Raw genomic sequence first — 27845 nt, forward strand, 5'->3', positions numbered from 1 at the left:
AAGATGGCGCCACAATCTAACTTCTTTCTATGACGATTTGGAGACTTGATGTTTGTGGCAAATTTGTTTGCCTTGACAAAATAAACAACTCTTTTGAAGACGTAACATTTCCACAGCCTACTCGTTCCGAGTTATATCGAGTTAAAGAAAAAAAATGTCGAAAATATGCTCTTTTCTTTCAGTTTCGGTTTTTTTGCTTACAACCATATAATTTTATATTTTGCTCTTACGCAAATGCATTAAATAAATAAGTTTTGTGAAGAAAAATACTGATTTAAGCTTCAAATTTTAAAGATATTGTTGAAAAACCAAAAAAAAAACAACAATTTTTGAACATTAATATCTTCTTTTTCTGTTATAAATTTTGCTACGCTAGATTGCATTTCTGGCCCAGTGTGCAGTGGCTACGACAGCAATTGCGTCCTGCGCGTTAAACCTTCCACAAGCAGCATTCGCGACTTGCGAAGTCCACCCGATGTTCCTGCTCTCCAGATCAACGAAGCTCTTACATTCCGGGAGCTTCAATTTGCTCTCGGCAGCAGTAGTGGTAAATCTGCCGAGCCGGACGAGATTGGATACCCTGTGTTAAAAAACCTCTCCCTCAACGGAAAAACGAGTCTACTCACCTTCTTCAACAATCTATGGCTCACTGACTCGTATCCGGACCTCTGGAAACAAAGCTTGGTAGTGCGAAGAACAATACGGAGAGTGAAGAAGCCTCCTGCTTTAGGCCGATCGCGCAGCAAAGAAAATAAAAATGATAAATCGTCGTCTTAGGCAGTTCCTTGAGTCAAACGTCCTCCACTTACTTTGCAGCCGTCGGGAAAGTACCTAAGGAAGCCCAGGACAGCGGTCATCATGCGGAGTTAGTCTCCCTTGATGTTTCAAAGGCGTTCAACAGGACATGGACAACTGGTGTCATCAGGCAGCTCATCGGCTGGGGCCTGGAAGGTCACATCTCACATTTTGTACGGAATTTCCTCCTTGATCGTACCTTCCAGGTGACTGTCGGTAACACTCGCTCGGATCCGTTCCCCGAGAAAACTGGAGTGCCCAAGGGATTCGTCATAGCGGTAACGCTATTCCTGGTGGCAATGAACGGGGTATTCAGCCGATTGCCCAAGAACGTACACGTAATCGTTTATGCCGACGACATACTCATCGTCGTAACGGGACGAACGACTAAGCGGACCAGGAACATAGCTCAAGCAGCAGTCTCCGCCGTCAGCAGGTGGGCGCTTTCGGTTGGTTTCCAGCTCTCCGTGCCGAAGAGTGTACGGTGCCATATCTGTCACTCGGGCCATCTGATTCGAGGACCACCGATCACCATCCAAGATCATCCGATTCCGCTCCAGAAAACAGTACGTGTTCTGGGGGTAGTACTGAATCGCACCGTAAGCTTCAACCAACACTTCAGGATGGTGAAAGAAAACTGTCGTAGCCGCATCAACATAGAAAACTGTCGTAGCTGCATCAACCGTGAGATCCGCCTTCGTGTCGCTCGGGTTGTTATCGACAGTCGACTTTTCTATGGCCTCGAAATAACCTGCTTAGCCACCGAGAATCTCAACAACATCCTCGCTCCGGTATACAATACCTACGTACGCATCGTATCCGGCCTTCCCCGTTCCACGCCTGCAGACGCCGCATATGTGGAAATCGGAATCCTCCCTTTCCGCTATCGATCTGCTGCAGCCATTGCTAAGAAAGCCGCTGCCCTCGCTGCTAAGATATCCGGGAACGAAAGGGTCTTCCTCCTCAACGAGGGGAACAGAGCCCTCCGCACTGCAGCCAACCGTGACCTCCCCCCGGTGGCCAGGGTCCACTGGCATGGAGAGAAGAGTTGGCGATCAAACGTCGTCAAAATAGATAAGCGGATTAAGAGTGGATTCCAAGTCGGAGATAACTCTGATTGCTTAACGGACGGATCGTTTATTGCTTTACGGACCGATCCTCGTGTTGACTGACTCACACAGCGTCCCCCAAGCGCTGGAAGCCGAAGCCCCGAGCCTCCCCTTGATATAAGCCATTACATGGTACGCCCCACCTTCAACCGTCTTCACGTGGATCCCCGACCACTGCGGTGTTCCCGGAAACGAGGCTGCGGACAGACTGGCGGGATCTGGTGCATCCCATCCCCACTACGTAGGAACGTACCCCTCCTAGACGTCAGGCGTTGGATTGTGAATACTATTATGGAAGCCTGGCAGTAGGAATGGTTCCAGTCGCGGACCACTTTCCTGAGGAAGATCAAGGAAACCGTACACTCCTGGCTGGACAGCCAACAGTACAAGGACCAGAGGATCATCTCAAGACACCGGACCGACCATGCGAGGATTTCCTGTAATTTCGGTGGGACACCTTTCCGCAAGGTTTGTTCAATTTGCAGCATCCCTGCCTCGGTGGAACACGTGCTGTGTGTCTGCCCGGAGTTCAAGAAGCTACGCGAGCAACATTGACTCCCGGAGAACGTCAGTAATCTACTTGGTTATGACTCCTCAACGTTGGCTGCGCTGATTGCCTTTCTAAAGCACGCCCACTTGTATAATCAAATCTAGCTCCCCGCCGGTGGCTGCACTGATTCGTGTTTTCCTCACCTTTCTATTTTTTTCTGCCATCGGGGTCTCTCCGCCGGACGGGGCACTGTCTCCTTCGGTGGAGCTCTAACTTGTTCGCGCACCCAATCCTCACCACAGCCTTCCTCACTTCACATTAAGTTTTTAACACTCCGAATACGATGCCTCCGAAAAACGTGTAACGGCAAGTTTGCAATGACATAACTTAGCCATTTCTTAATGAATTTCAAAAATTGTGGTTCCTTTAGGATTCCTAGGACTTGTAGATGATTTTGATTGCAAAAAGATTGAAAATAGAGTTGTCTACTTTTCTAAAATGCGAAAAGAGTTGTTACACTTTTGTTTTTGAAAAGTGTGTTTGTAGGGTTTGGCAAGTGGCGCAAGATCTGTAATTTAGATTAATGGGCACAAATGTTCGCAATTAGCCAGAAAACAGTCATGGTTCCTATATATGGATCCTGGAAACAACGGAACGGTCCTCAAAAAATTCGGAACATCCGTAAAAGTGGTCAATCCATGAACCTGATCCTAAAGCTCTGCGTTTTTTTAACAGTAGGATCTGTGATATAAGAATGAATTTGGGACATGGACCCAGATGGCCATCGGACCGTCCAGCGGAAGATCCGGAACATTCGTAAAAGTAGTAAATCCACGATCCTGATCCTAGAGCTCCACATTTTTTTTAACATTAGGAACTGTGATGATAGAAGCAATTTGGGGTTGTGACATAAACATGAACCTGGATGTCTATGGAACCGTCCTCCGGAAGATGAGGAACATCCGTAAAAGTGGTCAATCCATGAAACTGATCCTAGAGCTCCGCAGTTTTTGAAAAACACTAAGAACTGAGATGATAGAATGAATTTGGGATCGTGACATAAGATTGCTATCAAAATCATCTACAAACCCATAATTTTTGAAATTCATTAAGAAATGGCTAAGTTATGCCATTACAAACATGCCGTTACACGTTTTTCGGATGCATCGTAGTCGGCGTAAAGTTTTTTACCCACCGTATTCGGAGTGTTAAAATGTTGTCTGTCTCATTCGTTGGGTAATCAGAGCCAGCCAAAACGTCACGTTAATGTCATATTGAAACCAATTTTTATAGGCAGGATCTAGCCTGAGAATCTGCTATATAACGTGATCAACTAGCTTACGGCTAATAATCACGGTAATAAAGAGAAGAAAAAAATAGGAAAAAATGGTGTTTCTTTGATATTTTTTACAAAACTTATTGTTTGGCACGCATTTTTTTAAATCAAGGAATGAGGATCCTATCGTCGATTCTTTTGTAATATTTTCAACGGAAATTATTGCATTTGCACTATTTGTTTTATCTTGTGGCCGAACATAAGTTTTATGTTCTGGGGATACTTAGATTAATACTCGACGAACAAAAAACAGTTTAGTTCAAGAAATATGAATCTTTCAATGAATATTTTATCAGGACCACCATAAGCAATAAGAAGACAACATTGAATTTGTGATGGCTATATCGGAGAGACATTAAATGAGTGATTAAGTGCCTTTTCAATCGAGCGAAAAACAAAAAAATGTTCTTTTCAGATATTCGTAAAATATGTAAAACATACCATATAAAAACTCCATACGATATCAAAGGTAATTCCCCAAGCTACAAAATGGAATTAATGTTTCTAATTTGGAAATAGTGTACAGAGTAAATAAAATCAATATATTCTACTTTCAAAGTAACCCGCATTATCAAAGATACCGTTCCGATTCAAATTTCGGACACTCTCATTTTTAATTAAATATTACATCCAGTTAGAAACAAAGTAATAATGTTAGATGATCGTGGAGGGCACTAGTCAAAAAAATTTTAAATTTACAAGACATGTGGATCATATTCGACCGAGATAATCAACTTTTAAAAGTGTCCGAAATTCGAGTTTAAGTGTCCGAAATTTGAATCGGCACGGTACCTTGTTTTACGATACTTATTCAAACGCTCCCAAAACAAATAAAAGCCATTAACAATTCCACCTGAAGCATATATGTAAATAGTATGTTTGGCCACAGTTTGTCACCATAGCCATCCATGCGTGTGTTTACCTCTCATCTGCATATCTAACGAATCCTTTCTTGTCCATTCTCTACTTTTTTATTTCTAGGTGAGTGCGTTCATCAAGCAAACATCCACGCTGCTGAAATTGACAGTACAATCCTTGTATAGATGTACCAAACAGTAAGTGCACTGCACACGAACTGAGATTGCGTTTGGGATAATTTATCACCGCACGGCCAAGATCCTGTTTCTGTTTCAATCATAAGATTCATAAACTGTATCCCGTCCGACAACGAGCGTCCTAGATTGTGTCTAGTTGTTTCCTCGTCGGAAAATGTACGGACATTGTTGAGCATTCATGCATAATTCATCTGCAATATCAGCATCCCGTGACTATCTAAAACACTTCGCCAACTACATTCGGACGTCCCAGATTTCATAACATTGAACAGAAATAGGTACACGTATATCAAGTGTGCGTTTCCTACGGCCAACAGATGCCTCGGGAATGAGTCAAAGATTTTCGATGTTCCCGTTTCTAGTAGACGCCGGAAGACCCTGAGCCATAAATTATTAATATGACAAAAACAGCGACTTGAGACCGAGAGATATGTAGAGCTCTGGCTTTTTCCACGCCTCATTGCTGTTCATTTATTGGTCGCGCCACAGATGCTACGGGGGTTGACAAGAGTCAGAAAATGTCACACCACTAATCGGCTAATATAGAAGCGAACAATCTCCGTAACCGCCGCCACCGCCTGCGAGATGACCACCGTCCGTAGGTCAAGTCACACGAAAGGACCGAGCTCCGTTGTCGAATGTCTTTTGCAATGACTGTGCGTGTATGTGTGTATGTGTGTAGGTATGGACAATTTCGTAATTGAGAATACACGTTTGCCAGCTGATGCGATGGAACATCAAGATTGCAGAAACATTTACCAGTGAACAGCCTTTTTGAGGTCACACAATGTAAGCTTCTGCATCGTACACACACGGCTTGCTATCGGAGATCTTCATTTATTGGTGATACAATCTTGATGGTTCTTAATTTCAAAGAATAAGTAGTATATTAGTCCTAAGGAGTGAGATATGGATTTTTGGGATTGAGGATGACATGATATCATGCTCTATTTATCAACTGGGAGATTTGCTTTTTGTTTTGATTGTATCACTTAAAATCCGGGACTATACATTAAATTTAAGGCAAGGAAAATTTGTAATTCTGTTAGGAAATTGACAATTCACAATATTTTTACATAGCCGGCGCCGGTGGTGTAGTGGTAAGCGTGACTGCTTTCTCACCCCAATGGGTCTGGGTTCAATCCCAGTCGAGGTCGGTGGGATTTTTCTGAGGCATAAAAATCTCTGGTCACGTCTTCCTTCGGAAGGGAAGTAAAGCCGTTGGTCCCGGCCCATGTGTGTTGATGAATGGGTGCGATATCTTACGTAGGTGTGGAAGCTGCCTTCCTGCACATTCGATTGCCGTTAATGGATGGCAATCGATGTCCATCGGTGATTGGCACTAGATTGCGGAACAGAGATCGACGTTAAATAAAGGAAAGAAGAATATTTTTACCATTTGAAAAATTTAAAAAAATTACACAATTGACAACATTTTAACTGTTGCAAATCAATTTAACTCATTTTCTAGAATCGATAAAAAGCAATTGATGGCGGAAACTTGCTTGAATAATCTTTATGCTCATTCGTATTTATTAGATTATATACATTGAGCATGGTAAAGATCCATCTCCAATTTAAAAACAATAAACTTGAATCTCTTCCATATCTTTAAACTTTCGACCCGTCACTGCAATCAAATAATCCCACTTTAACCGCCTCAATGATAGTCTTGAACAATGTCCTGAACATCTTTATGAGTCCATGGAGCTCAAGAAAGCCTCTTGACAACATGTATAGAGTGTCCCAGAAAGTATAAGCACAGTATATTATTGGAATAAAACAACGTTATGTTAATGAACTCAAATTTTTATTTCATATACATCAAGCGTAACTATTTAAATCAATCACTTCAATCGACGATTTGTCTTAAGTGCTAACTCATTTACGCAAACAAAAATAGAGGTAGTTATTTTTAAAACTTGTTTTGAATCTATTTGAATTTATTTAATTTTTGTTTACTATAATTGCGTGCATTTTATTTTTACACTAAAAAGTTATTTTCTACAAAATTACTTGATATTAGCTCAGCTATAACGAAAAATGTATACCTTAATTTCTTCAAACAAAAAAGTTAGATTTATGATTTCAATGATAACACTAGTTTACAGCATTTTTGAACTCGGTAAGGTGATGATCATTTCCAATGCAAAATCCTACGCTGAATTCAATGCCGTGGTCAGAAAAAATTAAAGTAGAGCCATTTTTGAGATATACAAAAATTTTGATTTTTTTTAATTTTGCACAAAAGTACGATTACTAAAATTTCAATATCTTTGAACTAGTGCACCAATTTTAAATCTTTTTTTATAAAAGTGAAGCTAAATAAATTTTCTATCGTTTACTTGAATTTATTGTGAAAGATATGCCAGGGCCGTCCCCTATAAGATATTAAAAGCTCTTCAAACCATTCTAAGTATAAGATCTTAAAGTTCTACAGGCTCAATTAAGTATTGAACAATGTTCTTGAAACTCTTTGTGAGTCTGTGAAGCTCAAGAGAGCATTGTGACAAAATGAACATTATGGAATAGTTTAAATAAGATATTAATCGTTCTCCCAACTATTCTGGAGTCAAGATCATGTAGTTCAATAAGCACAATGAAGTCTTGAACATCCTACAGATTCAATAGTGCGAAGGAACTTGGGTTTGAACCAACGGACTTCCACTCAGTAAACAAAATCAGTCACCACTAGGCCACCGAGCTCCTTATATCATAAAACAATTACGATCAAGTTACTGTTCCACTTGTTTTTACTAGGTTTGGATCCCTAGGGCGACCTGACCGACGATGTCGACAACTGGTCTTGAGAAGGATTTGATATGGATTTCCGATCAACACGTCTTTTCTAAAACTTATATATTACTTCTTTCATGTACCTGGCCCTCCAACCAAATTTCTTTACGGTTTACATCATATTTTGGAAGAAAGCCAGTTCAAGTATAACTCTTTAATGGAAAAGAGCTGCTCCATCAGAATTTCAATACGCTTTATCTCATGTTAAGAATAAATCCTATTCACACTGAAACTCTATAATGTGAAGGAGTTTGAAGTTGAACCCATAATTTTCTGCTCAATAAGCAAAATCGGTTGCCACTAAGCCACCGAGCTCTTTATATCACAAACAATTACGAGTTCCCGTGCAACTAGCTGTTACTCGATTTCGGTCCCGACGACAACAGACGGCTACAACAACTGAGAAGGATTTGAGATTTCCAATCGACACGTCTTAAACAGACGATCTTCAGTAAGCAAAGCTAGCCGAGCTCCTCAATTTATTTTTTGAGACGTTATTTGGTAAATATTTAATTAAATGTAAACAAATAACAGGAAAGAATTACACCCAAATGATCTGTTATAAACCGTAGGGATGTTGGGATAATCCAAATTTGATTACAATATCATTCTATTGGTTTTCCCTTCCCTTGGCTAGTTTTTAACCTGGACGTTGGTGGGCGGGCCTAATCTTATGCTTCATAGTGGAGCGTTGGAGACGGTTGGTTTAGCTCCGGCATTGCTGGCTCATGGCGTCATGAGCATGCGATGAGGATTACTGAGCTTCCCCTCTCTGATTAACCATTGCATAAGAGAACCAAAGTTCTAGCTTGAAGTGATAGTATCACACTTGTTACTCCTTTATTTGAAACCCGCGTTGTAGTACGCTTACGTATAGGCACTGACGTTGGGTGCGATACTGGCGGGTTTTGCTGCAAATCAGTCTTATTTTATTTATTTTTACGCAGATAGATTTATTTGGGTTTGCAAGGGAATTATACTATTGAAATATTTCAGAAAGTGCCCAACGGTGCTCCTTCTATTTGCTGACAAGCTTTGATTGTTGTTTTCATTGAAGCATTACTCAGGGAACAATTTTAAACACCACCATGGTATTGTAACTAATCTTATATATGCTTCATTTTGGTTTGGAATAAGTGTTTGAACTATGGCTCGGGATTTCCACTGTGGCGTGCTTCTATTGTGACATATCCATACGTAATTTTGTGAGACGGCATAGTGGAAACGTGTGAGTGTAGTTGGAGCAGATACCTTATATAATTTAAAAATCAGCTAGGAAACTAACTTCAAAGTGAAGCATTTTAGTCACTTGAAGGTGTCACCTGAGTCGATCTAAGATATAATAAATAATGATCAAAGTCAAAATTACTTGAAACACGTTTAATTTTAGATTACATAGCAGTTTAGGTACTTTATAAAGTAGGTTGGAGGCGAACCAGCCCCAGGCTGAAAGCCTCCCTAATAAAGATAAATTAATTAATTAATTACTTTATAAAGCATGAGTTATGATTGATTAGGTAAATAAGAGAATTCAATTATTTATTGAATTAGACTAATGAGATATCATAATCATCAGACGAACTTAAATAAGAAAATTTAGACAGCCTAATAACATTAAGTAGATTAACAAAAGAGTTAGGATGCGGGGGGTCCGCTTAGGGAGGCAACTAGCCTTTTCATATATTGTATGTTTATTTTGATGGTTGCTTTAAAATATCAATTTGGTATATATATGAAAAGGTGAATCAGTGGGAGATGGATTTTCGGTTTCTTTACATTTTGCAACACAAATCGAGTACTATGTGTCATTTCCTCAAAACCCCCCAATAACCGACCTCTTCAATCCCTTCCTTTTCCCATGGCGTTCAAGTGGTCCGCTTAGACTATTCAGCCATTACCCGTCCTTTATCCTCGGCTTTGGATTGACTTGCGCTCCTATTGCCCCACCAAACGCTGCAAAATGAAAATGAAACATCATTCTATTGGTTTTATTTTTTTCGGGGCTTGAATTGCAAATTATCAAAAATTTGCGAAAATTTAAAAAAAATCGACCAAATTGATTGAATCATACTTTCTTAAATTATTTGGCGTATTAAGATCGTATTTTTTTGTTTCTTAAAAAATTTAAGAACAACTTTTATGCTATCGAAGTTTTATAGCAATTTATAAAGCCAAATTATAAAACTTTCACTGACGACCACATTGGTTTAACAACCTCCTGATGACCGCTATATTGCAATTCCATGGGCAATTGGCCCAGTTGTAATGCAACCATTAAAACTTGAAATGCGAACCAGCTTAGGAGCATTGGTTTTATTTCAGTCAAATCATATTCTTCACGTGGTTGTAGAAAAGGTATGCTTGAAACTATTACCTGGCCAGAAAAGTAATCAAAGCTCTTGAAGATTACTATAAAACTATGTTAAAACTGCATAAATCGCTACTGAAAAAGTGGATAAAACTTTATATGCAAAAAAATTTGGTAACTTTGATGGTTTAGTTTGGACTTATTTGGTTAATGGGTTGTATTGATTAAAGTTTATTGTGGTTTTATTCTTTTGATGTTTGAATTTTGAAATCATAATAAATGTCAACGCGTTTAAAAAAATATACTAGCATTGAAAATAAGACGATATAATTATCATTTTTCATCAACTTGAATTCGTTTGAGATCATGCCGTTTAATATTTATGGTGAATATTATACAAAATAGTAGCTTAAATTCATTGTGCCTCATAAATAATAAATATAGGAATATTTTCATTTAATTTTCATAAGCTCCGTACTTTTTAAACATCATTAAAAGATATTCCATTTAAGAAAAACATGTTTTTGCCGTTGAACAATGACCAGACACATATTGTTTCATTGTAAATAGTTATATGACTGTGGTTTTTCTCATCTATTTAGGGAATATTTTGTCATAATACGTAAAATTTTCTCCTACGGTATCAGTTTTTTTACTTTATAACTTGTTGCTCCTTTCAAATGCCTCAATAGGACACACTCTCCTAGGATGAACTTTTAAAGCATAAAATAAAACTAGCCGTAACATCTTAGCATTTTCTAGTCTGTCTTGAGAGCCTCCAGTTTTATGTTGGTTGTATAGATTATATTACGTAAAAAAATCAAAACAAGTGTATCGGAAAGTCACTCATTTAAAATTTTTAGGAGCTCTTTAACTGCACTTTCCCTTATATTGTATGCGGTAGCTCACCACTGTAGATCCCCCAGCAATTCTACATCAGCGATCGTCTCTTCTTTCTCAAACTCAGAAGCTTTGAAAAGGTTTTGAATTATCAAATCTAAATCGAATTGATTATGTGCGTCTACATAAGTTTCAACATCATTCGAATTTATATCTATTTATTTTCTGTTTTCTGATGAATGTGGACTTCTTAGTGGAATACCTGTAGAGAGAGAAAGATTAGTAATTTCCTTTTAATTCCACTACCTTATTTGCTTATCCTTGACAGATACGCGTATTTCGCCTACAATGTGCAGACCTTTTCAGTGTCTTGTACTAGTACTCGACTGAAGAAAAACATCGCATTTTACCGAATATATATTATCATAGGTACATTTTCACTTAAAAGATAGGTAAACTTAAATTTTATTTCCTGTATGAGCAGGTACTCCACTGCTTACTCGTTGATGTGTCCTAGGTAGTAACTTGAAAAGCCATGTATGTCCGTTTCATTAATCCCTGTTGAGTAAAGTTGAATTCCGTTGTTTGTGGATCTCGAGGCTCTCTGCAACATCCAGTTTCCATGGTTTAGATACGGTTCGTAAAATCGTGATGTCCTCCGTCGATAATTGGTGGTCCTCTGTGAAGATGTGTTCTGCAACCTTTGATTTGAAATCATATGTTAGGCCTTTTTCCTCTTGCTTTTTGGCTTTATTAATCTCCGCCATATGTTCTGGTTATGTCTACTGATGCTTTGTTTTACATTTGCAAGGTAAGTTTTGTGTTAAAAATTTGCCGGAATCAGTTTTCTTATGCAATTTAATTTATTTGAAGTACGGTTCTATTTAGTTGAAATACTACTTTATCATTTGGTACTGCTCATTCGTATCGATGACGCTTAATTTCTACAAACAAAAAAGTTATATTTTTGATTTCAATGATAACAAGAACCACCCTTGAGTTCATTGTCATAAAAATGTGGGCCTACGGAACAACTCTGTAAAAGAGACTTTTAGTTTCAATTTTAGGCTCAAAACATAACCTTCCACCTAAATCTGCATTCAGTGGGTCAGTGCATTGTGGCACAGTTTGAATGTATTTTTTTTTTGGCTTTTCTAAGCCATTTTGTAAATTTTAAATTAAATTTGGCCTTACACATCTGTGGTTCACGAATTTACAATATTTTTCAAAGTGACTAGCAATCGAAAAAAAAAATGTTTGAGAACTGCTTCAGAGAAGTGATTTTCTGGGAATTTCTCTGCTGAATAGTCTGCTACTGGTGGACTAACACGAAATAGAAGCTAGTCATTCTTCTTCTTATTGGCCACCTGAATCCCCATAGTGGCGCCCGAATAAACATGCTAGACCACCACGAGCTCCCTGCAAGCAATCAACCATGCGAAAAAGCGAGGTGCGAGGCGCGAACCGATGTTCTTGACATAATCGAACGCCAACCAGCGAACACTGGCCGTGTGTATTTAGCAACCGCGCATCTGATCCTTTTGCTAGGTTGCTCGATAACATTCACCACCTACAGCTAACAATTTAACCAAACTTACCATACCCGGGAACGTGCCACGCTGCTGGTGGAACCATTTGCCATCGACATAATAGTTTCCTGATTCCGTTTCTTCATCCGTTTGCTGGTGTCGGACGCTCGCCAGGAACCAATAGAATCATGAAGCAGCCGTTCGTTTGTAAGCGAGTGACACCCGATAACTGATGATTAATTCGTTTTTGATAATTTCTGTCGGTTTTTTCTGCTTTCTTGCCATCTCGTGTCATTGCCACACTGCCTCAGCTTGTGCGTGGCGAAGCGCGGGATGATGGTCCGTGTCGATGTCCGTCCACCCAACTGTTTTCCAGCAGCTCTGCGTGGAAATCACACGACGATGACGACGACGACGGCGCGAACCAAAGAACTGAATCAGCTAAACACTAGCCGTCTATGTAGCAGCTGTGCGGTTGAAAGACGGTAAATTATGGTGCTTGTAAATCAAATGTTTTAGGATTCAATTGGCGGCCACTGGGCGGGCACAAACGGGGGAACGTGAGGTCCCCGGGATTGATAAATGATGTTCAGTTGTTTATTTGTTTTTTGAACCATGTCATATCGACGAATAGTAATGCTCTCCGCTGTTGGTATCACGGTGGTCGGTGAATGGTTGTGGATGTGTATGTGTGTGATTGTTTACCCTCCGAGGTTCTATGAACCAATTTGTGCTGTGGGGGATGGGTTTGGCACACATTATTTTGGAGTATGGTGAAGATTAATGGAATGTAATTAAGAGAGATTTAATGGAACTGTACTGGGATGAGCTAGGCAGGAGTTTTACGATGTAAATGAGTACAAGCATTATTTGCTATCTTCTTGCCTTCTTCCTGACATAATACGATCCAGCTGGAAGCTATGCCGGCACTCAGCTCAGCAAATACAGCTTTCTATGCTGACGGAACCGGGGGTTGAGTGGTAAACGTGGCTGCTTTCTCACTCCAATGGGTCTGGTTTCAATCCCATCCGAGGTCGATATGATTCGAAAACCAACAAACTGATCGCATGCTAAATTTGCTTGATCAGGACATCTTTCTCTTAGTTTTAAAATTCATAATTAATTAGTTATTAGGGTAAGTGAGCCACTTTTGGCACTAGTGCTCCAGTCTTTGGACCTAGAGTTTAAATTAATTTCATGGGTTTATTAGCGTATATAGGGTAGGGAATAGCTTGTACACTTTGAACGTCCAAAAAGTAAGGCATTTTCGTTAATTTTTTAAGCAATAAAACACTCAGGGAGGGCAAACATGTTATAACCCATTTATTAGTCATCCTTCGAACTACAATTTGTATTTTTTTTTAACTCGATTGGCGTCTCCCCGTGGCCGGTGCACCAGGTCGCGCGGGCGTCCTCGCGCGGAAGTCGGAAAACGGCGTGGGAAAATACTCCTTTGCATGTGATCCTGGAACATAAATCGAACAAAAATCCTGATTAGTAATGAAATTTGGCTCAGAAATACGTATTCCGATTTTTTTTAAATTAATTTTTTCAAAAGTTGTGGCCTTAGGAAAAAAAAGTCAATTTTTTCACCCTAAAAGTGCTTACAAAATCGTGGATTAAAAATCCATTTTTGACAAAATCGAAAATGTGGATACGTATTTCTAAGCAGAATTTAATTCTGAACAAGAAAATCTAGGCGATATCCAAATTTAATGATAACTGGTTACACACTTAGAAATAACTAATTTTACACGAGACGCAATCCATATTGGACGTAAATCATGGAACGTAAACAAACATTTCATGTAAAATTAAATGTTCTCAAACCGAAACATAAGCAAATCGACGAAGAGAACGTTTCATTGAATTGATTTTCACGTTTCTTTCAACTGATTCTTATGTCAAAAGTGCCGCTTACATGTGTCGGTCTCAGGGAACCTAAATTTACATGACATTTTCGTAGTGTGTAGAGTTACTTCCCACGCCAGTTTGAAAAACCCCGTTTCGAGATAAACGCGTTTAAGGATAAAATTGCTCCCTCAGCGCACCGGTACATGTTTTAGAAAATCGCTTCGTAAAGCGGTAAGGAATATTCTGGTGGACTTGGAGTCTTTTCTAAATTAAAATATACATCCCAAGGAACATTTTAAGCCAAAAAAAAATACATTTTTTTTGAAAAATCAAAGTGTACTCCCCCCTTAATCAGTAGGCAACAGCCAGAGATGAACAAGCCTACTGCTGAAATTCTCTTACAAATGGGAAACTATACTAAAACCAACCGGAAGGTAACTTTTTTCAACAGTTGAGAGAAAATTGGTCTATAAGCTCTGCATTTTGCTCATATATAGTATAGCTCATATATACTTTCAAAGTGTTTTTATGTTACTTCATACGTGAAGTTAGCGATTTTTCAGCGTTGGTTGGAAATGCTAACATGAAGCTTTATACTGATATATACTGATGAGAACACAAACTTTATCCATCAAATCGTTTTTCAATGCACTTAACAGAATTAAACACATGTAAATCACTGTACTTTTGCAGATAAAAAAATTAACCGTGAGCAAGCTGCATTTTCTGAAGAATGCAAGTAGGCAAGCTGAGCTAATTTTACTTTACCCATGCAGAGCCGAATATTTAGATCAGTTCCAGTTTCAAACCCAAACTTATTGCCCAAAAGCTGTGAATCTTCTCCTTTTCGTTCTCTATGTTCCAAAGTGGCGGACCTCCATATAAAAGCCAAACCAAACCTAAATTGCTTCTTAATCTGGCATATCACATATAAGGCAAATTTTGGGATGCTGATTTAATTTTTGGCGTCAAATTGGCATTATAAGTTTTTAATCTACATGTACTGAACTATTGTAAAGTGTAGACTAGACTAGACTAGACTAGACATGTACTGAACTATTGTAAAATTATCAAAAAAATTCAATGTTAATGACCTCTTTAAAACACCAGTTTTAACCAATATTCCCCTCAAACTTAAACAAACTATTTGTTATAGTTTTATAGATTGGCATCATCAATATAACGCTCACATGTTCTGTAGTTATGTTAAAATGTCCGGAAAATGCTGTGATTACCCGATATCTTATCCCAATATTAGCTTATCGAAAAATATCAGAACATTTTGTCCACATGTGACTACTCAAACACTTAGTATCACAATCTAAAAGGATATGTTTGCTCTACAAATAAAACCTAATAACATCATTAGAAGATGGTTGAGTGGTAAGCGTGACTGGTTGAGTGGTAAGCGTGACTGCTTTCTCACCCCAGTAAGTCTCAGCAATCCCAGCCGAAATCGATTTGATTTGAAAACCAACAAACTGATCGCATGCAAAATTTTCTTGATCAGGAGATCTTTCGCTTTGTTTTAAAATTCATAATTATTAGGGTAAGTGAGCCACTTTTGGCACTTATCTTCCAACCTTTGGACCTAGGATCGAAATAAATTACTTTCATGGATTTATTTGCATACATAGGGTACGGAATGGCTTAATAAGTGCATGAGAGCTCCCAAGCTTTCCATATTTATATCTCTGTCAAGCAACTGTAAACTCTAGAGGGAATTTATATCTGTAACTGTAACCAGTTCGATTTTGTTTGCCAACCTAGTTAAAATGTCATTTAATAATCTTAAAGATAAATCGTTCTGCTCAAACCATTGTAGGGGTAAGAGGTGGGACCATCATCATCATCATTAGTGTCAACCATAAACTAGTTATATACAGAAAATCAGCTCAATTCTTTAAGGGACCGACGAGAAACGTGCCGCTCATCGCATGAATGGAGGGATTACTGTAAACATATTTGGGGAGAGGAGTTAGAAAGTGTTTTTTTTTTGCTCAGTGGAACTCAGGTCTCAATAGGTATAACCTTGATTGAACGCAGCTAATTTCTTTACCCAACGTACACTCTATTGAATCTCAATAATTACCAACTCGATTCAAATTCCGCAAGCAAAAAGCGATTTCCGGTTTGCCTGCAAACTTTTACTGCGCACACAATAAAACAAACTTGGGCCCCCGGGGGAAAACCGTCGACGAAAATACGCCAACTTTCACGCAATATCCTGTTGTTTTCCGACTGTTCGATGAGGATAAATTCGATTACTTTATCCCCGAGTCAGCAGATATCCTGGCTAACAAAAATAAGTGCTACCCGCAAACCGTAAGTTAAATAATATAAAAACGGATCAGTGCCGAGGAAGCAAAAAAAAACTCGTTGCGAGGTCGCGCAAAGGTAAAACAAGGTAAATATTTCCATTTTCAAGCGTTTTCCAACCATGATCATCACGAGCTTATTTAGATAACGTTCATTGTTGTGTGGTGAGGAAGCGGCAGAAAACTCCCCTGAGGCTTATATGTGCTCTCCCAGGATGGGGCTTTTATGGCGCATTTCATTCCGATTTTACAGCCCTTTTTTCTCCAATTTGACTCAATCGGGTTCCCCTCTGTATTTTATGGCCGCCGTACACTGGGTCCTTTATTCGGATTTGATTAGAACTGTCCTGTCTAAACATTTTCCAAAGAACTTGATCACTACAGATGAAAACAGTAAAAACTCTTCCACGTACAATAATAATATAAAAAAAAAAACAACCACCATGCGGAATACCACCAGCGAGGGATTTTATGGTGATGCAGTGCCGATAAATTTCTTTCAGCTAAATCGATTTCGTTTATTTTTAAGGAAAATTTATTGGAGACTGTTGACCAGTACATACGGCGATGGTGCAACTCCCGTAATGCAAGTGTCGTTGTTTATGAGCTGCATTTTTACGGACTACTATATCTTCAACCATAGTGCTATTTGTGGGAAGGGGGTTAATGCTTCGAATGTCAGGGTCGCTTATTTTTATGAGTGCATTTCTTATCCACGATCGAGTCGTTTTGCGGAGGATAATTTGTACCGAGATAGCACAGCAACTGCACTTATGGGGGAAAGAAGCAAATTAACGGAATTTTACTTTGCATAGGGTGGGTGAGCCAGTAGTGGAGGTACTAAGACAATTTATTTATTTAAAAAAAAAAAAACAAACCATATGCACACAGCTTTTATATTTATGTTTCGTAAATGTGAAGCTTTCAAGCTCTATTTTGCTAGGAAAATATTACATTGTAATTAAATTGTATGCGTTTTTCGTAAAGTCGACCTCCATTAATAGAAACATTGTTCCAGTAGTTGTAGTAGTTGCTAACTTTGGATCCTATAATAATGAAACCTATATTTATAGGAACACTACTGCAGCTCTAGGTGCAAAGGAGTCAACATCTTAAGGAAGATTTATTGTTTTACGCCTTTTTTGAGCGAATTTAAATTTTCAAGCAAAAGGTATTAACACCATTATTCTGGCATACTACAACTACCCCAGCAGGAACGAATATTTCGATACCTTAAATTGGCATGGATGAGTCTGACATGACAAAATGAAACCAAAAAAAAAAGTTGTCACAATACCATTCCAGTACCAAATTATTCAAATGCAATACCAAAACAATACCACGCAGGTAGTTTTTGGTATCCAAATATCAATTTTTTGTTATTTACGAAGTATATTGCATGTAATTGTTTGGTCTTGGATATTTTATGACATACTAGTCAACTTCAAATTTCGGTATCAGCTCAGAACTAGGAATTCATTAGTTATTCTCTCCAGCTCGTAATAGATAGCAAAAAATATAAAATTGAAATGCAAATTGATTCATAAAATTGATTGGGTGATGTGAAGCCGAACCCCAAAATCAAACCATTTCTAGCTGTCAAATCGAACCAACTTTTAACACTCCCAGTGTGACAAAACGAATATGACTATTGCAGTCCATCCATAAGGCTTGAGTCATTTAATAACTGGACGCAAAAAACAGATGCATCTCGGAACCATTGAAATGGATTAAAAATGTTGAGTACTCAAAATGAAAGTCATTTATTGCACTGGAAAAAATAGCGAAAAAATAATTCCGATTTGGTTTTGATGCAATGTCGAACTATGTCTACAAGGGATTATTGATTTGCGGTATCTACCAACCGCTCAGATGGAAGCCGATCTGAAGACTATGCCATTGGACCGGGTGAAACTGGAAAGACATCGAAATGCGATTGGCGTCCAAGGAAATATGGAAGGCAATCGTTGACTTCGTTGAGGAGCAGTGATGCCACATATACAGATTTATCTGTGACCATACAGATTTTTTTTTTTAATTTTGGTGCAGATATCTGTATAAACACATAGCAGATTTTTGAAAAAAAAATACAGATTTTTTAAATAATGATAATATATTTTATATTTTTTTATATTGATTAATTCTGATAAATAATCGTTCCTTACTTTTGAGCAGCCTGAATTACATTTGTGAGCATCAAACCCCTAAACGTATTTTTCACTAAATAAAATATGATTGTATTATCTTCGAATGGGATTGGAATCTTTTGAATGGACTTTTGATGTTCAGATGTTCTGGAAGGGATATTAATTTCCCTTTCTTTTTGTTTAATTAACCAAGTCACATGGTGACATACAATATTTAATTAACTATATTTTTTTTTTCCTTTGGTTTGTTTTTTCCGTCGATCTTGTTTTCCGTGCTGAGCACCAATGCTACCGACGTGCCAGGAAGACAGCTCCCACACCTGGACCCTACACACTTAGAAAAATTCATGTAAATTTAGGTGCTCTGAGACTGACATGTACGAGCGTCAATTTTGACATAAAATTGAGTCATGACAGACGCAAAATTCAGGTCAATCAAACGTACTTTCGAACTTTTCAGTCTCAGAGCACTTAATATTACATGACATGTTTGTTTACGTCTCATGCTTTATGTCAAAGATGGATTCCGTCACGTGTAAGATTAGGTATTTCTAAGTGTGTACCTATCGACCCATCAACTCATGAACCGGGGACCAACGGCTTTACTTCCCATCCGAAGGAAGGCGTGATCAGAGATGTTATGCCTCAGAACATCCCGGCGGCGCCGACTGGGATTGAACCCAGGCCTGCTGGGGTGAGAGGTAATCTAATTAACTATATGTGTATGTCAAATCGGTAAACAAGTCATTTAAGTAAACCCAGGAAATATACCATTGGAAGCAGATTTGTCTCTCCTTAATACTGCAACTCAATGTTTTGTATTTTATGAATTGAAAAAAAGATATAAACCACTTAAAAACCCAAAATTATAGGATTTCGTGATTTAAAATAAGGCAAATTCTTTAGAAAGCAAACTTTAGTAATTTTTCAAGATTCTACTCATTGAACAACTCTTTTTGAACTATGAATGAACTCAATGAAGATTTAGATAAATCCACACTGAGACGATAATAAATAAATTACAGTACCCGTTCGATTTTCGCAACAAAACCACAAAACCATTCGTTTAACCAATATCAGAAAGTTAACGGCTTTGAAATCAATTAATAACTAATGACATTGAAGTCCAATCAAAAAGTGGTCTTGACCAGAGTTGTAACTGATAAAATTTCACCTAAGACGAGATAGTAAACTATTATGGCGAAATACTAGGACGTTGAGATCATATCATTCACTTTTCCTATAGTAATTCCCATATTCTTCAAATTGCCAGTTTGGTATGAGTTCGCATCCAAATAAACTCAAATTTTGTGAGAATGGTCAGGTCAAGCGGTAAGTCACTCAGCACATTGTGTCGAAATTATCTTCGGCACAGCTTGGGAACATCCATCGGCACAATCTCGTAGGCATTAGATTGTTGTAAATAAAATGGGACCACTGCTGGACAACTGTCATTGAAGTTGTTCAGAACATTACGTGCTGTTTGATTGTATGTTCAGGAACATCTTCTAATTGAATTTACCAGAGGAACTCAGACCAGCAGTTCACTTAAAGACATAAATACGAAATGTAGGTTCCAGAGTGGGCTCAAGAGAAAGAGGCAGTTGATCAGACCTCAGTATAGTACCCTTAATTCAAATAATGCTGCAATTGAGCATGAGCATGAGCATGAGCATGATTGACCGCCCACGGTTTCTACTCTGTTATTGCCAGACCAGCTGTAATTACACAGAGAACCAATAGACGATGCTTGGGACTAGCAATCATCCTCAATGTGTAAATACTTAGCGTTAGCGTTAGCGTTAGCGTTGTTATGATATACTTCGTAGATTGGATACTAACGACACTCACGTCTCTTCTGAAATTCTCAGTTAGACTACTTTCAGGAATAATGCTGGGGAGTAAACATTGGTTCCAATCTAAACAAGAGTAACAGAAGCATGACTGTCGCTATTCCCGGCCACGCCCATCTTTACCATAACTAGGGATAGGGAAGGAAATGTTGATGTAGTACTTACTTAACGAGAGACCACCGACTTAGCAACACCCTCATAAGTGCTACGGAGTTGGAGGGTTGGGTAGGGTATTCGGTTAGGATTCACCTCAAGTTGGCGATGCAACCAAAAGTATGTATTGTTTATTTGTTGTTTATTTAAACTCTCGATAGCCGGCTATCGAAAGAACATATTAATTTTGTTTAGTGATAATGAATTTTAAGAGTCATGTCGGAGGGCTTGGGATGAAACCCATGATTTTCTGCTCAGTAAGCAAAAACGATCCCTCCAGGGTCATCGAGCATCTCAGAACCATAACGCTTCGCGACAATACAGGACTACGTTTTCGCTTGATATGCAAATAGTTTCCGAGGTTAATGTTCAGTATCAAATATACAAATGATGGTGGCGATTTATTGTGCTGTGGAAGAGCTTGGGTTTAAATCCATGATTTTCTGCTCAGTAAGCAAAATCGATCCCTCGAGGGTCATCGAGCATCTTATAATCCACAGCGCTTCGCGTCAAAGTACGAATATATGGATTCTATTATTGAATAACTATTATTTGCAATAATTACATGAAATAAATAAAATATAGCTTAGCTTAGCTTAGATTGACTGCACATATCAATGGTTGCTACTCCGCGATTGATAAGAATCAGTGAAATTGTACAATGAATCAATTGAATGGGGCTGGGACTGACCGTCCATTCTCATTGTACAAGTTTCAGTGACTCTATATTTTGTAGATCAATAACGGCGCCGGCCACGTCCTTGCAATCAGGTGGGAGTAGGGAAGGAATATTAAAGTGACCTTTGTTGTTTGTGGGCCGTGTTTATCTCTGCACCCCAACAAAAGACACAGGAAAGGAGATTTTGATAGTAAGTTGGGTTCGTTGGATCAGGATTCACCTTGATAAGTGATGCGACCATGGTTTTAAATGAATCAGTGTTATCATGCATTATACTTGGATTTGCCCGAAGCCAAAACCAAATGGTGTATCATTGGGCCTTATTACGGGTGTTACTACACGGTGATAAGCAAGTGATACTCAGAATAAGAGCCGTGATTACCGTACAAATCAAAAGGGAATCACTTCACCGTGACGACAAGTGACAACTTTTCACCGTGATGTGACACCCGTAATAAGCCCCATTATAATATAAATCTGAAGACGTTCCATCATTGAAATGCTGAAAATAAACTTAGAGCATGAGCATGAGCAAAATTGATCGCCCGCGACTGCCAACACCAAAGAGCTGAAAACCAATTCAAACAAATCAAATCAACAGACAAAACCAGGGTGAAAGCTGTAAGAGTGAATCATTACAGTATAAATCTAATGATGTTCCGTCATCAAAGAGCTGGAAGAAAACTCAAATAATTTAAATCAATAGATCCAGTCTGAATGAAGGCTGCAAAAAGAGAATAATTATACAGCAATAACCCCATTTTGTCAGCTAGCAAAGTTTATGTACCTTAAACATTCATCTTGAAGGAGGAAGGTATGAAATTACAATTATGTGGAATTATTGAAAAATAACAGTCTGATGCGCGGAGAGGTTGACAAGATCGGGTTTCTCACACTGTAATGTGAATATAAGAGCGGGTACTCACACTTTAATGTGAATATTAGAAAGATTTATCATCATCAATTTATTCTTGAATTAACCTGGAAGAATGCTTGTGAATAATTGTTATACAGATAAATTAAATTGATAAACTAAATGGTTCAAACAACAACTCCAGCCTGTAGAAAAGCTGACAATAGGGAATCTTTACAATGTGGATCCCCCACGGTCTTCTACTCAGTAAGCAAAAGCGGCAGCCACCAGGCTAGTCGAGCTGCTCAATTTAAATATTGGGACCTTATTTTGTGAAGTTCTTAAGAATACCGATTGAAACACAATGTGAAAAAAATAAAAGTTAAGAGTCTCATCCGAATCAAATGATTCCAAACGATACGCATTCATAGAAATTAAGTTTAAATTGACAAAAGTAGAAAAAAGGAACAATCTCACCAAATCAGTCCAACTGAATCCCTTGCTAGCAGCTATGTCGCGCTTGGTGTAGTAGCTGCGATCATAGACCCGTCCTACGGGGATCAATCCTCTGGTTGAATGTAGTCGATTGCTCCTAGTGCGCAGTTAACTTTTAATGGCTATGATTATTTCCCTCGTATTTGTATTGTAAAATAGTGTTTTATGTAGTATGTAATTATGAATCCAAACACGTGGACCATTTATGTGATTTGTCATTCTTACCCAGTTCGCGCGTTGAACATAAAATTAAAAACGTTTCGCTTCTAAGTATTTTCTGTTTTACTGTGCTGCCATCCCTTTTAAGCTATACATATCGCATCAAAATTTTTGTTTGTCATTTTTTTTTTTTTTTTTAATGACAATTTTTAAATCCCACTTTTCCATTAATGCACTCTATTTTATTCCATCTATGCTTTAAATTAAAATAAAAAAAAAAATGATAATAATTTCTATATGTGTTTCATATATGTACAACCAGTTTCTCCGTTTTCAATTTGCTCCCTAATACCCCGTTCATCCTCAATGTGTAAATACTGGTGATCTAAAACTAGGCAATACCAGCGCCGGCCGCGCCCAGGTCAAGAAAGGAAGGGGTAGGAATGTGTTGACGTGACACTCGCTTTGACGGAAGCCGAGAACACCTCTGCACTTCCACGAGGAATCACTGGGATATTGGGTAATAGGTTTGGGTTTGCAGCAGGGTTTGTTTTGGTAAACGATAAGCTGAATTGATGTCCTAACAATCATATAACGCGAAGGAGCTTAGGATTGAACCCACGGTCTTCTGCTCAGTAAGCAAAAACGTTTGCCACTAGGCAGACGAGCTCCTTTTTAATCATCGAGTTGCTGTTATTACCATGTAGTCATGTTAACAAATAAAACGATTGACGAATCTTGAATGTGGATGGGCTTGAGATTAGGCTCACGATGTTCTGCTCAGTAAGCAAAACCGGTTGCTTTAAGGCCACCAAGCCCCTCATAGCACATTATAGCGCTACTCAAGTTTTTATAACCCGGCAGCGACGACAACGAAAAGTTTCACAAAATACACGATAAACAAGTGATCTTACCAAAAAAATTTAATATGAGAGGACCTAGGACCGCGTTTTTCTGCTCAGTAAGCAAGCCACTGCAACCGATGATCTTTGAAATCCTAAAACTAAAAGCTACGAAAGAGTACTTAGGCCTTCATTAAGATCCACTTTCACGCGACGTTCAATGTTTCGATTTTCTCTTTACGCATTGTTCAGGCAATCATAACAAGCTATGACGGACGTGACGATTGTTTAAGACCTGGTTAAACAAGCTATTCAAATGAAATTACGTTCTCGAATTTCACTTGGCATGCAATGAACAACAGAAATACGCGATAATTAATATGTTCAGCGGTTGATGGTTAATTTTAAATATACTAACGGTACTGCCTATGACTACGACGGTGCCTACGACAACGACAACAGCGAATTTGTAACTTACCATTTGTCTAGGATAAACATCTTTGCCCCGCACCTCCAATGGTTCTTCATGTCCGCTATCTGTCACTGTTTGCAAAATATATAATGGCAATTACCTTTGTTGTAATACTTCCTGTATTGCCATGGCTATCTGGGAGGAGGGTCGCATCTATTGCTTTCCCCAGGAACCGTTCACGGCCACCAGCTACCGCCCGTCCAGACTTGGGCATATCCAGCGAGATATCCTTCAGCTTACTCACAATATCCGACACTCAATACAAATCGCAGACACACTTACGCTAGTTATAAAAAAAAAACAGCCGTGCAAAGAAACTGATCCAATAAACGTAACTCTTGCGAAAGCACACCCGTCGTCGTATAACGGCAAAAAAAAGGAATCGGTGGGCAATTTTGTGATACGGATTTCGACAATCAACCGGAAATGCACGAATTTCACCACACCCAACTGCGAAACACGCTCAGAAGCACTTTTGGTACACTTTCGTTGGAAAACACTCATTTCTTTTTCAAAAATAGTTAAGAGTGAACCAACATCATCACCGCGTAAATAAATTAACTAAAATTAAAATTATCACTCGCGATGCCCCAAATTTCTTACGCAGATAGCGTAAAATCTTCTGTTGCTTGTAAACATGATGGAGGGTTATGCTCATAAGCTCGTCCACCTCGATCTGGAACCCGCCCGATAATGTGTCGCTGAATCTTGCTTTTGGTGTTCCTCCGAACGCTGGCACTGCTCGTTTTCTCTATAATGGCCATGGTTTCTCGAGCCCCCAGCAATGCAGCTAAATCCGTATCTTTTCCACCGGTTTGCAAAGAATCCAGTACCTTTCGCTTCTCCGCATAGCGTTCGTTCATCTGCCCGTCCTTGCTCTTCACTCGGGTGAACCACTTAAAACTCTGAATCGTTACATCTAATCGAGTGAGCAACATCTTTCGTCTCAGATCGTACTCCGCATCTAGATCTTTGTGTAGCTTGTCCAGTTTGTTCCATTGCTCCATCCGTCAGTGCGGAAGCTGTTGGTAATTCGAACAGCGTAATAACGTTCGTTTTCTCCTTTGGCTTGAACAATTCAATCATTTTAAATGCCATCAGCTCGTTCATTAGATACTCCAGCAGGATTACTTTCGAGTCGTATGTTTGCAACCTGTCGGATACGTGACCCGAGGTGAGATTCGCATAAGGACAAGTCAGTTCCTTCAAGAATCCTGACAGCTCCAGCACAAATGCACTGGCGTCCTCACTTTTCGAGATTTTCTCATCTAGCTTTCCGAGTACTCGGATTTCATCGGTAAGCCAGATCACCACGTCTTGAAACTCCCCACTCTGCGCACCGGCAGCCATAGCCGTTGCGGCGTAGTTTAGATCCAGGAAGGGACCGTCGTAGCCGACGTTTCTCAGCTCATCCAAAAGTTGCTCCTCCATTCTCACCTAGAAAAGCTTGCTGTTGTGGCAGATATGATTGCCGGTGAAATAAGTATCACTCGTTTGTACGGTTTTGCTAAGTTACCTTGAAGAATTTTTCTATAATTGTTTAAAAAAATCAGCAGTATTTTTAGTATCCTAATTGTGAAAAACCCGAAAATATCACCAAAATGTCAATGTGATAGGACAGGATCCGTGCTCGCACTCCTTAATTCAAATAATGCTGCAATTCCCACAAAACAAACTAAAGAAGTCTATTCATCACCCTTCCCCAACGGTTCCAACTCTTTCCGGCCGAAAGGCTAGGTTTCTGGTCTGCCTTTGCCTTTGGTTTGCCATTATAAAACACTAAAACACAGGACTTTTATTACCCTATGGATCACAAAACACCGAAATTGCGCACACTCGCCACTTCCCGCGTCATCCTCAATCCGATTTATCCTTGCGATTTCAAACCAAAACATTCAAGGTGTCAGAAATACCGGGTTGCCGGGATGGGTGTTTTGCAAACAATCGCAGCTTGCTCTTTGACCGGCACAATCGACATATCAAAGATGAATACTAAGATGACACTGTCGGAAGAAACACTTTATATTTTAGTGTCCTCTTTCACGGTCCCTTTCATCCAATGAATACCCCCCGTATGCAAGGTAATTTTGTGGTTTTGCTGCCCCCTTGGTAGAGATGAAATTTTGCGCTCATTTTTATCAAAACAAGCACACCAAAATCAGAGATGTCCCATTTTTTAATTACTCGATTAACAACTAATCGATTATTTTTTGTTCGCTGTGCTGCCATTTTTCAACCAATGAGAGTGCAGCACATGTTTGAAACGATCGGTGATGATCCTCTGGAGATGTTAATGCTTATATTGGCACGATATTTCCGACTACAAATATTTTACTTTTTGGTTCGTTAATCGATTAATCAATTATTCGAATGAAAATCGGTCATCACTAGATGAATGTGAAACGTCATTTCAAATATAAGGTACGTACATAAATAATGATACAATTTGAAAGGGACCGGGGCTGATCACAAATTACGTCCCCACGGTAACTGAAATAAACACGAGTGTTCACCGGTTGGACATATTGCGGCACACTGACAAAAAGATGACCCAAGATTGGTGTGCGGAGATACCTACCACTTGGGTCAAGTCCTGATTCAATTGACCCTAGTAGAGCAAAATGTATGTTTTGAACTACCCTGTTATCGATATATCGTACAGTAATCGTAAATTTCACATAACTTTTATAAAACTCCCTATATCTCAGTTATTTGAATATTTAGAATTTTAATGTCGTCAGCAATTTTTCATAGAGCTACAACTTTTCATGATGCTCACTAAATCTTTGTCGAAGATGGTAAATTTCTAGGACGCAAAATAAAAAACTTGTGAGCGATCAAATTGTTTGACTATTTTTTTCCTCCATATAATAAAGTCCAAACAAAGCCAAGGAACTTTGCTGAAGACATCAACTTAATTGTATGGAATCCCAGTATGTTATTAATTTATTCTTGCAAGATTCAAATAAAGATTTTAAGGAAAGTACCGCACACTTTGGGGCGCTTCTGAAAAGTTCCATGAATATCAGAAAAATTGCGGGAATTTGTAAAAATTTAAGAAAGTTTCAGGTAAATTTCAAGAGTTAGGCAGGAAAATAGCAAGAAATATCAAGAAGTTTCTAAAATTACAGATATTCCAGAGAACATCAGAGAAGTAAAAACAAAATTTGAGAAAAATTCCGGAAACTTCACAAAAGCTCCGATAAATTCAAGGAAGTGCAGAAAACGTCAGGAAATTAATAAATCTTCAGAGCAGGTTCATTATTTTCAGTTGAAAATTTACATTTTAATTTTTCCTGTATATGTTTCCTCCTCTAACTTAACGCTTTCCATAAAAGTGCTTTAAATAGTGTATTGAACCTGAGTTCCAAATTGTGTACGAGGTTTGGATTTGGAGTTGCGGAGATCAAGAACAAGGGAACTGATTTTAGGTTACACAATGAATTCCCGTTTGTTCGCTGAGCGGAACGAGCTAAGGCAAATTGGCTACCGTGTCAGATGGACAAGTTTTCAAAGGAAAGCACGCAATCTACTAACAACCAGTACACAGCTGTGCTCAAGAACCAATTTCTCGCTTCTGAATCACAACTAAAATCGAATTTCAAGAATAGTTAATCAACGAACGTAGGAAAATTGAAAAATCACAAATGAAGTAGAGCCATTTCAAATAAATTCTAAAAGAGTCTGGACCAGTTCATGTTGATCCCCGTGGACCGTCTACGGTTGGTACTGTTACGTCAAGAAGAAGGATGATTTGAGGAC

The 27845-nt window shown here is 38.7% G+C and overlaps 1 protein-coding gene and 1 pseudogene across 5 annotated transcripts in view; one reads left to right on the forward strand and one right to left on the reverse strand.

Annotated features, from left to right (window-relative positions):
* The window catches only part of Shal (Potassium voltage-gated channel protein Shal), a 635870-nt gene that overhangs the window by 357799 nt on the left and 250226 nt on the right, over positions 1 to 27845 (forward strand). The window lies entirely within an intron of this gene.
* Positions 24683 to 25622, reverse strand: LOC135707302 (protein FAM98A-like; annotated as a pseudogene).

The sequence above is a fragment of the Ochlerotatus camptorhynchus genome, unplaced genomic scaffold (genome assembly GCF_037179485.1).
Source record: "Ochlerotatus camptorhynchus isolate MF236.1 unplaced genomic scaffold, CSIRO-AGI_Acam_v1.1 ptg000307l, whole genome shotgun sequence".
Lineage (NCBI taxonomy): Eukaryota > Metazoa > Arthropoda > Insecta > Diptera > Culicidae > Ochlerotatus > Ochlerotatus camptorhynchus.